Raw genomic sequence first — 16,106 nt, 5'->3', positions numbered from 1 at the left:
AGGTATGCTAAATTAACCTAGTCTCATTTGCCTGCATTTGGCTCATATCCCTCTAAAAGCATCTTGTAAATCTTTTCTGAATTACTGTAAGTCCAGCAAAATCTTTCCTAAAGCATGGAGACCAAAACTAAACACAGTATTCCTAAAGTGGCCTAACCAATGTCCTATACAGCCACAACATGACCTCCCAACTCCCACACTCAATGTACTTGAAATGCCATACAAGGTTATGGGCCAAGTTGTGGAAAATATGATTAGAATAAATAAATGCTTGACCAGAAATCACACACAATAGCTGGTCATAGTCCAACAGGTTTATTTGAAATCACAAGCTTTCAAACTGATGTTCCTTCATCAGCTGAAGATTTCACCTGATGAAGGAATAGCGCTCCTAAAGCTTGTCATTTAAAATAACCTGTTGGACTATAATCCGGTGTTGAGTGACTTCTGACTTTGCCCCACCAGTCCAACACAGGCACCTTCACATCATAAATGCTTGATGACAGGCATAGATAAGATGAGCCAAAGGTCCTTTTTCCATGCTGTAAAAGCTCTATAACTTTAAAACTCTCTGACTCTAGAATTATGATACAAATTGAAGAATAACATAGCCCAAGCCTGAATTCACTTTGGAATGTTTGTGTTGAGAACTAAAGGGTGCATTCCATTACCAAATGAAGGCAAGCTCATTTATTTCAGTAACATGGACAGTCATTTGCTTATACACCAGACATTCAGATTCCCAGATTTTCCTGGAATTTGCAGTAGTGGTGAATAAAGGTATGTGCTACATGTTATGTCTACACTTGACATCAGACTTTCTATGGGATTTATATTGAAATTCACTGTCATCAAGGAGGCAAAAGTACAGCATTCTATGTGAACAAGATGAAAAATTTGGTCTCCCAACAAATCAGAGTTCACCAATTATTAGTAAAGCAAAGAATGAACCAAGAAATGCAAATTAGAGAATTAATTGAGTGTTAAATTATGTGTATAAAATAAAACAAACAATGAAAGGTAAAGTTCAGTTTTAAAATAGGTTAAAAAAAAGGAAAACATAAAAATCTTCAACAATCACTAGAATCTGTAGAAATAACACCATACACTTGTAAAACGCATTTTTAGAGTCATAAAATAAGATAGTGAAATGGTAATTGAGTCATATTGCAGAATTTAAAAGCTAGTTATGATGGAATGGACAAACCCTAACCTTTATAGTGAGACTAACAGGTACAAAAGGTAAGTGAAGCAATGACACAACATTCTATTTGTATATTGTACAGTCTGATGGCAACATGTCAATATTGTGCAACGTTGAAGAAAGAGGGTATCCTGAACAGGAACTCTTTAATTTCTTCATGTAAATTGCATGTGTGTTTTCAAGATTGCTTTCTAATCTCCATGTGAATAACCACAAAAACTGTTATTTCACCACTTTTTTGTCACAAAATCTAGCCTTTCAAGCTTGTGCAGGTTTCAGCTTATGACTATTGTTTAACTCTATGAGTTTTGAAATGGTAGTTGTGCATGCCAATGGCAATATTTAATGGAGACAATGGGATGTCTCCTGGTGCTGGAGAGGTGACCTCTTTTCAAGAAGGCCCACAACATTAAATGTCAATCAGATATTCAACTGGGAAATGGTATATCCTGTTGATATGCACTCCCATCCCTCCCAGGTGAAGGATTGCAATTGATATGGGATGTATGATAGGGTGTGGGGGAGGAGATTGAGAGGACCAAGGGCAAGACTTGCCTTTCAATGAGACATTGAGTTCCCATTGTTGAAGGAACCCTGAAGACCATTTCAGATTTCCCATGTAGCTGTCTCCCACCTACCAATTGGCTAAATACCATTAATTACCCACTTAAATGTTTCAATTAGTAGTGAGGCAGGAAGGCCATCCAGGTGGTTCTGGGAAATTGACAGGTGACTTTCCCGCCAAGCTGTGTAGTTGCATGCCCATGCAGCCACGCATAAAGTTGTTCAGCTGACCAGATACCCTTAATTAATCTAGTCCCATTTGCCAGCATTTGGCCAAATATCCCACTAAACGCTTACCATTCATGTACCACCCAGAAGCCTTTTAAATTTTGCAATTGTACCAGACTCCTCCTCTTCCTCTGGCAGCTTGAAAAGGTTGGCCATTAGGTCTGTTTTATATCTTTTCCCTTTCACCATAAACTTATTCCGTTAGTTTTGGACTCCCCCACCCTGGGCAGGTAACCTGAGCTATTCACTCTACCCATGCCCTTCATTATTTTATAAACCTCTAATAAGGTCACCCCTCAGCCTTTGATGCTCCAGGGAAAATAGCCCCAGTTTATTTAGCATCTTCCTATAGCCTAAGCCATAAAAACCCAGCAACGTCCCTGTAAATCTTTTCTGCACATTGATAATAGAACATAGATCTGTACAGATGCATGGATTGGGGAATGAGCCCTTTGGCCTAAGATGTTATGTTGAACATGACACCAAATTAAACTAATCACTTCTGCTTGCCCTTGGTCCATATCCCTCCACTCCTTGCATATTCACATGCTTATCGAAAAGTTCCATAGACAGGCAGTGTGCTCAAGACTTCTACCACACTCTGTGTAAAAAACCCGCCCCTCTCGTCTCCTTTGAAGTTTCGCTCTCTAACCTTAAATAAACGTCCTCTAATGTTAGATATTTCGTGTCTGGGAAAAGGATTCTGACCGTTGACCCTATATATGCATTTCATAACTTTGTAGAGTTCTCTCAAGTCTCCCCTCAACCTCCGCCTCTCCAGAGAAAACAACCCAAGTTCTTCTAGCCTCTCCTGGTAGCTCAAACCCTCTAATCTAAGCAGATTCCTGGCAAATCTCTTCTGCACCCTTTCCAAAGCCTCCACAGCTGTCCCGTAACGGATATTTATAGGCCGATTAGCCTAACCTCAGTTATTGGTAAAATTCTAGAATCCATTGTTAAGGATGCGATTTCTAAATTCTTGTAAGTGCGGGGTCAGATTAGAACAAGTCAGCGTGGATTTAGTAAGGGGAGGTTGTGCCTGACAAAACTGTTGGAATTTTTGAAGAATTAACAAGTAGGTTAGACCAGGGAAACCCAGTGGATGTTATCTATCTAGACTTCCAAAATGCCTTTGATAAGTTGCTTCACGAGAGGCTGTTGAGTAAGGTGAGCGCCCATGGTTTTCGAGGTGAGCTCTGGCTTGGATTGAGGAATGGCTGTCTGGCAGAAGGCAGAGAGTTGGGATAAAAGGATCTTTTTTGGAATGGTGACCAGTGATAAGCAGTGTCCTGCAGGGTTCAGTGTTGGGGCTACAGCTGTTCACTTTATATATTAATGAACTGGATGAAGGGACTGGGGGCATTTTGGCGAAGTTTGCTGATGAGACGAAGATAGGTGGACAGGCAGGTAGTACTGAGGAGGTGGGGGAGGCTGCAGAAAGATTTAGACAGTTTAGGAGAGTGGTCCAGGAAATGGCTGATGAAATTCAACGTGAGCAAATGCGAGGTCTTGCACTTTGTAAGAAAGAATACAAGCATGGACTATTTTCTAAGTGGTGAGAAAATTCATAAAACAGAAGTACAAAGGGATCTGGGAGTGTTTGTCCAGGATTCTCTAAAGGTTACCTTGCAGGTAGGGTCGGTGATTAAGAAGGTGAATGTAATATTGTTGTTTATCTCAAGAGGGATGGAATATAAAAGCAGTGATGTGTTTCTGAGACTTTATAAAGCTCTAGTTAGGCCCCATTTAGAATACTGTGTCCAATTTTGGGCTCCACACCTCAGGAAGGACATACTGGCGCTGGAGTGTGTCCAGCGGAGATTCACATGGATGATCCTTGGAATGCTAGGTTTAGCGTACGATGAGGGGCGGGCTCAGTTGCTGGGGCAATGGAGAAGACCAACAACAACTGACATTTATGCGATGCCTAGAAAGCCCTCAGGTGAGAGAAACTTCCCTCAGGGAGGGAGGGAAGGAGAGGGGTTTCAGCAGGCTCTAAATGGAGAAGAAATAGGCACACACAGAGAAGGGGTGGGCGGGTTTAGATAGAATTGTACAGCGGGCAGGCCATTTGGCCCATCCACCCCATACTGGGTTTATTCCTCCATTGGGCCTGCCCTCTCTTACCTCATCTCCATCGATCATTCTGAGGTGATCCTGAAAGATAGGATTTACATGCATTTGGAGAGGCAGGGACCGATGAGGGATAGTCAGCATGGCTTTGATTGATTGAATAATTTATTGTCACGTGTATTCAATGTAAAAGTGCAGTGAGAAGTGTGTACCTTAACCATACCCACATGGCACCATTCACATTAACTTAATAATATGATAAGGGAAAAAGATAACTTAAGAGAGTCCAACTTTCCTTTCCACTGCCGCATTCCCATCAGGGATTTCCAGCCCTCGCCATACCTCCACCAGAGCCCCACTCCCGGCTGCTTCACTGGCCCAATTGGTGGTAGGGTGCACAGTGAAAAAGACTATAAAGATATCTTGATTCATTAGGTCAGGGTAAACCCTAAGGCTTTCTATAGGTATTTAAGGAATAAAAGAATGACAAAAGTAAGAAGTTGTGTGTGGAGTCAGAGGAGATAGGGGAAGCGCTAAGTGAATATTTTTCAACAGTATCCACTCTAGAAAACGACAATGTTGTTGAGGAGAATACTGAGATACAGGCTACCAGACTAGGTGGGATTGAGGTTCACAAGTAAGAGGTATTAGAAATCCTACAGCGTGTGAAGATAGGTAAGTCCCCTGGGCTGGATGGGATTTATCCTAGGATCCTCTGGGAGGCCAGGAAGGAGAATGCCGAGCCTTCGATCTTTAACTCGTCATTGTCTATAGGAATAGTGCCAGAAGACTGGAGGATAGCAAATGTGGTTCCCCTGGTCAAGAAGGGGAGTAGAAACAACCCTGGTAATTATAGACCAGTGAGCCTTACCTCAGTTGTTGGTAAAGTGTTGGAAAAGGTTATAAGGGATAGGATTTATAATCATCAAGAACAGAATAAATTGATTAGGGATAGTCAGCATGGTTTTGTGAAGAGAAGGTCATGCCTCACAAACCTTATTGATTTCTTTGAGAAGGTGACCAAACAGGTAGATGAGAGTAGACCGGTTGATGTGGTGTATATGGATTTCAGCAAGGCATTCGATAAGGTTCCCCACAATAGGTTATTGTACAAAATGCGGAGGAATGGAATTGTGGGAGATATAGCAGTTTGGATCGGAAATTGGCTTGCTGAAAGAAGACAGAGGGTGGTAGTTGATGGGAAATGTTCATCCTGGAGACTAGTTACTAACGGTGTACCGCAAGGGTCAGTGTTGGGTCCACTGCTGTTTGTCATTTTTATAAATGACCTGGATGAGGGCGTAAAAGGATGGGTTAGTAAATTTGCAGACGACACTAAGGTCAGTGGACGAAGGATGCTGTAGGTTGCAGAGAGACATAGATAAGCTGCAGAGCTGGGCTGAGAGGTGGCAAATGGAGTTTAATGCAGACAAGTGTGAGGTGATGCACTTTGGTAGGAGTAACCAGAAGGCAAAGTACAGGGCTAATGGTAAGATTCTTAGTAGTATAGATGAGCAGAGAGATCTCGGCGTCCATGTACACAGATCCTTGAAAGTTGCCACCCAGGTTGACAGGGCTGTTAAGAAGGCATACAGTGTTATAGCTTTCATTAATAGAGGGATAGAGTTCCGGAACCAAGTGGTTATGGTGAAGCTGTACAAAACTTTGGTGCGGCCGCACTTGGAGTATTGTGTACAGTTCTGGTCACCGCATTATAAGAAGGATGTGGAAGCTTTGGAAAGGGTGCAGAGGAGATTTACTAGGATGTTGCCTGGTATGGAGGGAAGGTCTTACAAGGAAAGGCTGAGGGACTTGAGGCTGTTTTCGTTAGTGAGAAGAAGGTTGAGAGGTGACTTAATTGAAACATATAAAATAATCAGAGGGTTAGATAGGGTGGATAGGGAGAGCCTTTTTCCTAGGATGGTGACGGCGAGCACAAGGGGGCATAGCTTTAAATTGAGGGGTGAAAGATACAGGACAGATGTCAGAGGTAGTTTCTTTACTCAGAGAGTAGTAAGGGAATGGAATGCTTTGCCTACAACGGCAGTAGATTCACCAACTTTAGGTACATTTAAGTCGTCATTGGACAAGCATATGGACGTACATGGAACAGTGTAGGTTAGATGGGCTTGAGATCGGTATGACAGGTTGGCACAACATTGAGGGCCGAAGGGCCTGTACTGTGTTGTAATGTTCTATATTCTAGAGGTGGTATTTTGAAACGTTTCCTGCGGTTGCAGGGGAAGGTGCCGGGTGTGGTGGCAGGAAATGCTACACTTGCCCCCACACCTCCTCCCTCACCCCTATCCCAGGCCCCAAGATGACATTCCACATTAAGCAGAGGTTCACCTGCACATCTGCCAATGTGGCATACTGCATCCACTGTACCCGGTGTGGCTTCCTCTACATTGGGGAAACCAAGCGGAGGCTTGGAGACCGCTTTGCAGAACACCTACGCTCGGTTCACAATAAACAGCTGCACCTCCCAGTCGCAAACCATTTCCACTCCCCCTCCCATTCTTTAGATGACATGTCCATCATGGGCCTCCTGCAGTGCCACAATGATGCCACCCGAAGGTTGCAGGAACAGCAACTCATATTCCGCCTGGGAACCCTGCAGCCTAATGGTATCAATGTGGACTTCACCAGTTTCAAAATCTCCCCTTCCCCAACTGCATCCCTAAACCAGCCCAGTTCGTCCCCTCCCCCCACTGCACCACACAACCAGCCCAGCTCTACCCCCCCACCCACTGCATCCCAAAACCAGTCCAACCTGTCTCTGCCTCCCTAACCGGTTCTTCCTCTCACCCATCCCTTCCTCCCACACCAAGCCGCACCCCCATCCACCTACTAACCTCATCCCACCTCCTGGACCTGTCCGTCTTCCCTGGACTGACCTATCCCCTCCCTACCTCCCCAACTATACTCTCTCCACCTATCTTCTTTACTCTCCATCTTCGGTCCGCCTTCCCCTCTCTCCCTATTTATTCCAGTTCCCTCTCCCCATCCCCCTCTCTGATGAAGGGTCTAGGCCCGAAACGTCAGCTTTTGTGCTCCTGAGATGCTGCTTGGCCTGCTGTGTTCATCCAGCCTCACGTTTTAATATCTTGGAATTCTCCAGCATCTGCAGTTCCCATTATCTCTTCCACCACTACCCTCTGTCTTCGATGGGTAAGCCAATTCTGAATCCATGTGGCCAGGCCACAGTCGATCCCATGCATCTTAATCTTCTGGATGACCCCATAATGATGGACCTTTTCAAAAGCTTTACTCAAATCCATGTAAACAACATTCACTATTCTACCCTCAGTGATCATCTTTGTCACTTGGTCAAAAAATTCAATCAACTTAGTAGGACATGACTTACTCTGCACAAAGCTACCCCTAATTAGGCCATCCTTTTCCAAATGTGTGTAAATCTAAGAATTATTTCCAATTGCTTCCCTTTCAAGTTTAACAACTTCTTTTGTATAGCAAGCAGACCAGAATTGAAGACAATATTCCAAAAGTGGTCTACCAATGTTCTATACAGCTGTAATGTGACATCACAGCTCCTATAGTCAATGCACTGACCAATAAAAGCCAGTATTCCAAATGCCTTCTTCACTATCCACTTGTGATTCTACCTTCAAGGAATTATGAACCTGCACCCCAAGGCTTTTTTGTTTAACAACACTCTCCAGGACCCAACTCCTAAAATGCAACATGTTACATGTTGGGGAAAGTGCTTGTGGATTAGGAAGAAGGAAGTTAGAAATTGGTGTTTCTAAAATGCTAGGGGTAAAGCAGTACATGTTTCCTTTAAAAGATGATGTCCTTTCTCTGTGCTCAGAGATTCAAAAAAGGATGCCTGTGGGCTGCAGCTTGTGGGTTTGCAGTTGCACAGAATACCTGAACTGAAACATTTATATCAAAAGCATGTATAGTTAGCAGGTCAAGCAACAATTTTGTTTTATTATCAAGGCAATAAGTTTTGAATTTTGCCAATTAATTTGAATCAGGCACTTAGATACCAAAAACCAATTAAATTTAAATTTGATGATTTTGACAACTTAGGGCCATTTCAATTTTACAGAATTGAGATGTCATTAAGGGTATAAAAGATGGGGCAGTTGGGCAAGACAGGAGAGCAAACTGCCATCTACAAGAGTTAACATCTCTCAGCTCACAAGAGAGAATCGCTAGCTCTCATATTCTTCGCTACATTTTAAAGAAAGAACCATCTAAATCAAAGGTATCTGCAGCATAACTAATTAATATTCCTGAGAGAAGAATTAGACAGAGAAGGTGTTCTTGACAGAATATTTGACAGAGAAGATACAGAACATTCTGGAAAATATGTAACCTGGCTGTATTTTCAACAGACTAAATTCTGTTTTTATTAGTTTTGTTTTGAATCATAGAACGCCTGCCGTGTGGAAACAGGCCCTTTGGCCCAACAAATCTACACCAAACCTCAGAGCATCCAGCCAGACTCATCCCCTATTACCCACCTAATCTACACCTCCCTGAACACTATGAGCAATTTAGAATGGCCAATCTAACTAGCCTGCACATCTCTGGACTGTGGGAGGAAATTGAAGCACCCGGAGGAAACACAAGCAGACAGGGGGAGAATGTGCAAACTCCACACAGACAGTCACCCAAGGCTGGAATCAAACCCGGGTCCCTGGCACTGTGAGGCAACAGTGCTAATCACTGTGCCACCATGCCACCCCAATATGTAGGTGTGGCTTGTATTTGTTGGAACAGCGCCATTAGAATCTTGTTTTATTCACGAATAGTTAGGAGTCAGAAGGGATATATTTGCTTTGTTAATAATTTAATTTGTTTGGTGTTAGAGTTAAATAAATAAATTGATGCTTGTTGATTGCAAAGTGAGCATCAGAGGTTTATTTTGTTTAACCACTAGAAGTTGCAGAAAGGCAAATTACACCACTTTCACGCTCCTTATACACACTATAGGGTGAGACAGTCCTCTTTGGATGATTACATGTTAGTTATCGGCGGTGGGGGGGGGGGGGGGGGGGGCGGTTCAACATCGACTTTATATAAACACCTCGCACTCACCTAAATTAAACTCGATCTGCCACTCTTGGCCAATTGGCCCATATGATCAAGGTCCTGTTGCACTTGTGATAATCTTCTTCACTGTCTACTACACCACCTATTTTGGTGTCATCTGTAAACTTATTAACCAAGAAATATTCATATCTAGTCACATCCAAACCAATTACACAAATGACAAAATAGCAGTGGACCCAGCCCCAGTCCTTGTGGCACACCACTGGTCACAGGTTTCCAGTCTGAAAAACAATCCTCCACGATCACCCTCTGTCTCTTCCCTTCAAGCTAATTTTGTAACCAATTGGCTAGGTCTCCCTGGATTTCATGTGATCTAACTTACTAACAAGTCTACCATGTGGAACCTTGTCACACACCATCCTGATGTCCATATAGACAATGCTCACAACCCTGCCTTCATCAAAATTTTTGTCACTTCTTTAAAAAACTTAATCAAGTTAGTGAGACATGATCTCCAAAGCACAAATCAATGCTGGCTATCTCTAATCAATCATTGCCTTTCCAAATACATGTAAATCCTACCCTCAGGATCCCCTCTAACAATTTACCTATCACTGATGTCAGGCTTACTGGTCTACAGTTCCAAGGTTTCTCCTTACCATCTTCCTTAAATAATGGCATCACATTAGCCACATTCCAGTCTTTCAGCACGTCATCTCTGGCTCTCAATGACAAAAATATCTCAGCAAGGTGCCCCATCAATCACTTCCCTTGCTTCCCACAAAGTTCTGACACTCTGACAGGGTTCATACATGGTGCCTGGTGAAGCCATTCACAACATTGATGTCTAATTTTGAAAGTCACTGCAGGCAAGTGGCTTGTATGCCCATGCAGAAGAAAAAGAATTGTGAGATTAAATCAATGCAAACACTGGTGACTGTGACCCCACCAACCACCTTTCCACCTGACTGAATGCTTGTGCTACCAAACTTGCCACAACAGAGGGTACTGAATTAAATCCCATATAAAAATAATGCACATTTTTACTAAAATTATTTAAATCCTTGCCACACTCTCTGATAGTTTGTGGAATTGCAATTGCTGTAAAAATATATTGCTGTGGTAAACATGTGTTAGAATTGGACTACTGGCGTCATTGCTGCCAAAACAACAAATGTTTAGATTTGTCATCTGTATGCAGTGTACAATATCAATGAGTACAAATTTTATAAGCTCTTGGGAAGAATGTGCCACGTTGTCCTGTTTCTGTATGCGTGGTTATACATTAAGAAACAAATGAAAGGGATCTTCTGGATACATACAGTTCAGACTTTGAGCCTCTTTCTGACAATCCCCAGTAATATTATAACTTTTTAACAGAATCTATCACCAAAATAAGGAAGCTTGACTTTCTCAATCCTCTTCTCTCAGGGACAGACATTATTATCTATAACTACAAGAGCTTGGTTTGAACTTTTGGAGTTTCAAATATTAATATATTTTGATGGATTGTCATAACTTTTTGTTATACCAATTTTATTTTCTTGTAACCAATTCATCACAAAGTGTCAAAAAAGTAATTCAATTAACAAACTGAAAATCATCAAATCACATGTTTCGGAGGTTGATACATGGTCAACATTATGAGCAAATTCAGAGCATGTGTCCTCAATGAGTCAATCTCCGTAAATAGTAATATCATGAGGGACATAGACAATGTGAATAGCAAAGATGGGTGAGCTCAGAGTTACCTAAGTTACCCGATTAACATGGTCACAAAATTATGATCATGCATTTGCAGAGTGTGCTGTTACACATGTCAGTTCCACTTCGGAAATAGTAGGAACTGCAGATGCTGGAGAATCTGAGATAACAAGGTGTAGAGCTGGATGAACTTGAAGGGTCTACACCCGAAATGTCAGCCTTCCTGCTCATCTCATGCTGCTTGGCCTCCTGTATTCATCCAGCTCTGCACCTTATTATCTCAGTTCCACTTCGATCAGTTTCTGGACATGGATTCCATGTTTAGGCTTTAAATAAGTCTCTTAATGGTAATCTTGCTTATTTCCATTGACAATTTTCCTGATATCTGCGCATTTCTAGAATGATATTCTTTCTCTGGAGAGTGTCATTCTTGTGTCAACTGTTGCAGTAGCAACTATTGTCGATGATAAAAGACACATTTTGTCAAAGCTTTTCAATTTGCACTGATCATGACAATTTACAAGAAACAGCAAAGAAAAGGGAAAGTCGTCTTATAGTCGATGAGAAAGAATGCTGATTAATTGGAAGGTAGACACTTATTTGCAGAGGTGTTGCCATGTAGAATGAAACAATTAATGATCACTAGCAGCTAACTGTAAACTTTGTTTAAACAATGGAGGTTGACTGATTGGTCAAGGCATTTCCCTGAAAAATGGATGAAAGAAGGCTTTGTTGTATTGAGAGATAATGGGAACTGCAGATGCTGGAGATTCCAAGATAATAAAATGTGAGGCTGGATGAACACAGCAGGCCAAGCAGCATCTCAGGAGCACAAAAGCTGACGTTTCGGGCCTAGACCCTTCATCAGAGAGGGAGATGGGGGGAGGGAACTGGAATAAATAGGAGAGAGAGGGGGAGGCGGACCGAAGATGGAGAGTAAAGAAGATAGGTGGAGAGAGTGTAGGTGGGGAGGTAGGGAGGGGATAGGTCAGTCCAGGGAAGACGGACAGGTCAAAGAGGTGGGATGAGGTTAGTAGGTAGCTGGGGGTGCGGCTTGGGGTGGGAGGAAGGGATGGGTGAGAGGAAGGACCGGTTAGGGAGGCAGAGACAGGTTGGACTGGTTTTGGGATGCAGTGGGTGGGGGGGAAGAGCTGGGCTGGTTGTGTGGTGCAGTGGGGGGAGGGGATGAACTGGGCTGGTTTAGGGATGCAGTAGGGGAAGGGGAGATTTTGAAACTGGTGAAGTCCACATTGATACCATATGGCTGCAGGGTTCCCAGGCGGAATATGAGTTGCTGTTCCTGCAACCTTCGGGTGGCATCATTGTGGCAGTGCAGGAGGCCCATGATGGACATGTCATCAAGAGAATGGGAGGGGGAGTGGAAATGGTTTGCGACTGGGAGGTGCAGTTGTTTGTTGCGAACTGAGCGGAGGTGTTCTGCAAAACGGTCCCCAAGCCTCCGCTTGGTTTCCCCAATGTAGAGGAAGCCACACCGGGTACAGTGGATGCAGTATACCACATTGGCAGATATGCAGGTGAACCTCTGCTTAATGTGGAATGTCATCTTGGGGCCTGGGATGGGGGTGAGGGTGGAGGTGCGGGGACAAGTGTAGCATTTCCTGCGGTTGCAGGGGAAGGTGCCGGGTGTGGTGGGGTTGGAGGGCAGTGTGGAGCGAACAAGGGAGTCACGGAGAGAGTGGTCTCTCCGGAAAGCAGACAGGGGAGGGGATGGAAAAATGTCTTGGGTGGTGGGGTCGGATTGTAAATGGCGGAAGTGTCGGAGGATAATGCGTTGTATCCGGAGGTTGGTAGGGTGGTGTGTGAGAACGAGGGGGATCCTCTTGGGGCGGTTGTGGCGGGGGCGGGGTGTGAGGGATGTGTCGCGGGAAATGCGGGAGATGCGGTCAAGGGCGTTCTCGATCACTGTGGGGGGAATGTTGCGGTCCTGAAAGAACTTGGACATCTGGGATGTGCGGGAGTGGAATGTCTTATCGTGGGAGCAGATGCGGCGGAGGCGGAGGAATTGGGAATAGGGGATGGATATTTTTGCAGGAGGGTGGGTGGGAGGAGGTGTATTCTAGGTAGCTGTGGGAGTCGGTGGGCTTGAAATGGACATCAGTTACAAGCTGGTTGCCTGAGATGGAGACTGAGAGGTCCAGGAAGGTGAGGGATGTGCTGGAGATGGCCCAGGTGAACTTGAGGTTGGGGTGGAAGGTGTTGGTGAAGTGGATGAACTGTTGGAGCTCCTCTGGGGAGCAAGAGGCGGCGCCGATACAGTCATCAATGTACCGGAGGAAGAGGTGGGGTTTGGGGCCTGTGTAGGTGCGGAAGAGGGACTGTTCCACGTAACCTACAAAGAGGCAGGCATAGCTGGGGCCCATGCGGGTGCCCATGGCCACCCCCTTAGTCTGTAGGAAGTGGGAGGAGTCAAAAGAGAAGTTGTTGAGTGTGAGGACGAGTTCAGCTAGGCGGATGAGAGTGTCGGTTCGCAACAAACAACTGCATCTTCTTTACTCTCCATCTTCGGTCCGCCTCCCCCTCTCTCCCTATTTATTCCAGTTCCCTCCCCCCATCCCCCTCTCTGATGAAGGGTCTAGGCCCGAAACGTCAGCTTTTGTGCTCCTGAGATGCTGCTTGGCCTGCTGTGTTCATCCAACCTCACATTTTGTTGTATTGAAGTAGGAGCAGCGTATGTACATGTTCTTCGTCTGCAAACAGCAGGGTGCTGCATAATAACTTCTATAGTTTCTATTGCATAAATGTGCACACATAAGAAGGCATGCACACACACAAATACTTTTTTATTGTCAAGCTATAAAAATTGTTTTAAAGCTGTACTCAAACAATAAACAAATTATCATCAACAACTTTGCTGTGCTGCAGTTTCTTTACATTAGCACGTTGCAAACAACACCAATGTCATGCCAACATTGAGGCTGGTGTATGTTTTTAGTACATTCTTCTGATAGGTGAAGGAATCAGATTTGACATTAAGATTGTGGGTGATAGGTGACAGAAATAATTCCACAAAATTGTTTGGGAATGAAGGCATTAATGACCTGCTTCTTTAATTTAGTCAAAGAATGTGGGCTTTGCTGGCTGGGCCAGCATTTATTGCCCATCTCTGGTCGTCCTCAAGGAGGTGGTGGTGAGCTACCATCCTTAACCACTACAGTCCATTTCATTTATGTACACCCACAAAGCAGTTAGGGAGGAAGTTCAAGGATTTTGACTCAACAACACTAAAGGAATAGCGACATGTTTCCAAATCAGAATGGTGAGTGACTTGGAGGGAAACTTACAGGTGACAGTGATATCATTCCCATTTATCGCTTGCCCTTCTCCTTCTAGATGGTTTTGGTTATGGGTCTGAAATTAAATAAAAACTGGAATTGAAAGCTTGACCCAGTTATTGTAATGTGGAGTATGAATCCAAAAATTATATCTCCAAGCCAGATCATTAAGGGTTAATTGGACATAGCATAATTGGATATAAGTAATTAATAGGACAGTGGAGTAACACCTGAGAACAAGCTGTTTTGCAGTGAAACCTGGAATTGTTCTTGATCACCAGGCACAGTGTAATGTGTGGGAAAGTACTCTGAAGAGGCAGTTCAGCATGTAACATCAAATCTAGTATTCTATTAATATTGGTGACTTTCACAGTTTGTGGGCCTTCATTATCAGACTTGGTTCATGAATGGCGCCATGAAAGTTGAGATTGAGCTCCAAATGCAAGCTGTCACTGATGGGTTCCCAATGGACAGGTAGATGTGAGGTTGATTTGTTGAATGTGCCTAAAGTGGTTTAAACTAGTAGAGCCATTCGTTAGCTTGCATGTATCTGAAGTAATTTTAGCTAATAATAATTTGTTCCAATATATCTAAAGTAGATGAAGCTAATAAATTTGCTTTATAACAAAGTTTGTCTTCTTGTATTCATTTTGATCAGACCTTAAAGAACCAATTAAACTCTTTAGTCTAATGTTACAGGTAATCACGACGCGGTCATGAATTGTTGTAATAAAAGCCCACCTCATCAGTAATGTAATCAGGTTGCACTGACTGTTGCTGGAATGGTATCTAAAGAAAAACAATCCAATCCAAGTTTTTCTTACTCAGTATTCTGGGGTCATGGAAATGGTGGAATGAGGATTGGCAGAAGGTCAATGGGATGAAATTCCGTCGGTATCCCCTTCCCACCGAGGGCTTTTCAATCAGACACTAATTGCCTTTAAATGTAATTCGAGCAATGATATCTGCTACATTTGCCTATTTGGCCTAAATCTAACTCCTGTTCCAAACCATGTGGTTGATGCCCATCTGTCTTCCGTAATTATTTGACAGGGGTATCAGTTCAAGGGCAATAAAGGGTCATCAACTTACATTGTTTTTACCTATGGTGCTTGCAACGCAGATCAAAAAAATTGCTTACCAGCCACATAAAATGACTAACTCAAGACTCAGAAGTGGAGGATCTTTTAGGTAATAGCTCTATGACCTTATCCAGAATAATATCCAGGATTATTGGGTCCAGTTTAGAAACACCACACTTGGCATGACAACTGTTCAATTTGTAAAAAGAACCAAGGACCCGTATATATTGGTTCATTGTTTCGAAGACACTCAATCACAGGAAGTTGCGACCCAAAATTTGGCCGTCTAACATGAAGCCCAAAGAATAAGCAAAAGAAAACTGTTCCCTTATTGCTGTGCCCTTTTTTAGAAATGTAAGTTTTTTTTTACAATTTTACTATCTGTTATCATTAAAAAATTGCAGATCTCAATCTTCAATGCTTGTTACTTACCCGTTCCCACTGCATTCAGCAATTTGCATTGTATAAGCAATACAATAACTAAAGACACTTAATAGGAATGTTATCAAAGAAAATTTGACGCTGATTCACATATAATGACAGTCACTATTCAGGGAAAGGGACAAAACCTTTGTCAAAGAAAAGTTTTTCGAATCTTATTAAGGAGAAAACAGATGTCAACATGTGCAGAGATTTAAAAGGGAATTCCAGATCCTAGGGTTTAGGCACAGAGAAGGACAGATGCCAGAAGGACAGAGTCATGAATTTTAGGGCTGTGCTAGTCAAAATTGGAAAAAAAATAGAGATTTCAAATGGCTCTAGGATCAAAGATAATCACAGAGTAGAAGGACAAAGGTTTGATTGGATGGCAAACAATTCAGCTTAGCCTCAGACAGTTGTTAGTGTAAGGGATAGAATCTACAACAAGGGAATGGACTTTACAGCATTAACAAAACAAAACATAGATTTAAGACTCATTTAAAATAGCACAAA

The sequence above is a fragment of the Stegostoma tigrinum genome, chromosome 5 (genome assembly GCF_030684315.1).
Source record: "Stegostoma tigrinum isolate sSteTig4 chromosome 5, sSteTig4.hap1, whole genome shotgun sequence".
Classification (NCBI taxonomy): Eukaryota; Metazoa; Chordata; class Chondrichthyes; order Orectolobiformes; family Stegostomatidae; genus Stegostoma; species Stegostoma tigrinum.
This window is presented reverse-complemented; position numbering follows the sequence as displayed.